This window comes from Meriones unguiculatus, chromosome 16 (genome assembly GCF_030254825.1).
Source record: "Meriones unguiculatus strain TT.TT164.6M chromosome 16, Bangor_MerUng_6.1, whole genome shotgun sequence".
NCBI lineage: Eukaryota > Metazoa > Chordata > Mammalia > Rodentia > Muridae > Meriones > Meriones unguiculatus.
Genome location: NC_083363.1, coordinates 5,394,968 through 5,396,783, shown reverse-complemented (window position 1 = coordinate 5,396,783; position 1,816 = coordinate 5,394,968).

Below are 1,816 nucleotides of genomic sequence, written 5' to 3'. Positions count from 1 at the left end.
GGCACCCGTCACCGAGGGACACAGAGGGATAGAGAGAGGGAGTGAGAGCTGGGGAAGCTGGCACACACCTGGTGGGCACCTGGCAGCAGCAAATGATGATGTCAGAGGTTGCCAGGGCCCTGGCAGGCTAGAACGCCTGTATGCTAACACACACACACATATATTTGTTTGTTTGTTTTGTTTTGTTGAGACAGAGTTTCTCTGTGTAGCCCTGGCTGTCCTGAACTCACTTTGTAAACCAGGCTGACCTTGAACTCAAGGTCTGCCTGCCTCTGCCTCCTTGAGTGCTGGGATTATAAGCGAGTGCCACAGCGCCCGGCTTTGTTATATTTTTAATTTTACATTATTATTTTGGGGATGTTTGGGCATAGATGTCCCACACCATGGAGGTAGAGGTCAGAGAACAACTTTTGGGGATCAGTTTTCTCCTTTCACTGTGGGTACCAGGGGTTTAATTCTGGCCACTAGGTTTTCAAGGCCTGTACTCGGGGTTTTTGTTTTGTTTTGTTGTTTGTTTGTTAACACAGGGTCTCTTCAGGTAGCTCTGGCAATCCTGGAACTCACTCTGTAGACCTGCCTCTGCTTCCTGAGTGTTGGGATTTAAAGGGATGTGCCTCCACCACCACCCAGTTTAAGTCCGTTTTCCCATTGAGCAATCTCTCCAGCCTAGGAAGACTTTGGACTAACCAGTGATCCTCCTGCCTTTGAGTCCCAGTTGCTGGGATTGGAACGGTGGGCCTCCATGCACAGCTGGATTAATATATATATATATAATATATATATATGTATATATATTATATATATATACATATTTACTGCCTTGGTCCCTTGGACCTGGAGTAGTAGGCCACTGTGAGCCATCTGACTTGGGTGCTGGGAATGGAACCTGGGTCCTCTGCCAAAGCAGTATGTGCCTTGAAATGTTGAACCATTTCTCCACCTCTGCTGAAGCTAAATTTTTCATTCATTATTATTGGTTTGTGTGTGTATGTGAGGCTGGGGGTTGAACTCAGGGCTCCGTGCGTGCTCCTAGCCTAGACTGATTAGCTCCTATGGAGTCAGACTTCCGGAGTTAAGACTCTGAAGAGGCAGGAGGACAGATACTTGGTAGAGGACAGAAACGTCCTGGAACTCACCGAGATCAGAGAATTTCTGAGCGGCCCAAGAGAACCTGCCAGATCCACTGTCTAGACCGCTGCATCTGAGAGGCTGTGTGTGTGTGCGGTCTGGTGTGTATGCTTGCATACCGTGCCACAGAGATGGCAATCTAATTTTTGAAAAGTCTGGTCTTGTACCGTGTGGGTCCTGGAGATTGAGCACAGGTTATGAGGCCTAGCTAGAAGCAAGCGTCTTCACTCACTGAGCCGTCTCGATGGCCCACGGCCTGTTGTTTCCTTATTCTTGTTGCTACAATCTCCAGGTCTGGCCCCTGGAATTTTTCTTGAAATTCCACAGGACTTCTTGGGCAATGTAAGTAGGACCGTTGACGGCAGGACCTTCTGTTCTAACAGGAGCCTGCGTTTTTTATCATGTGTTTTTGGTGAAATGCTGGGAGATTGAGCAAGGAAGCTAATTATCCTGAATAGAGAGAGAGAAAAACAAATAACAATATGGATTAGTAATCTATTACATAGACTCCCTAATATCAGGACTGGGGAGCCAGCTCCCCTTAAAACAGGAAATCCTGCTTCATGCAAAGCCGGAAATGCCAGGAACTGATTATTCTGAGCCGGTACAGATTCAAAACAGCTTCTTGGCCCTCCTTGAAGGATGGCTGAGGTAGTTAATCACACCCGGAGAAAAGGAATTCTTGGAG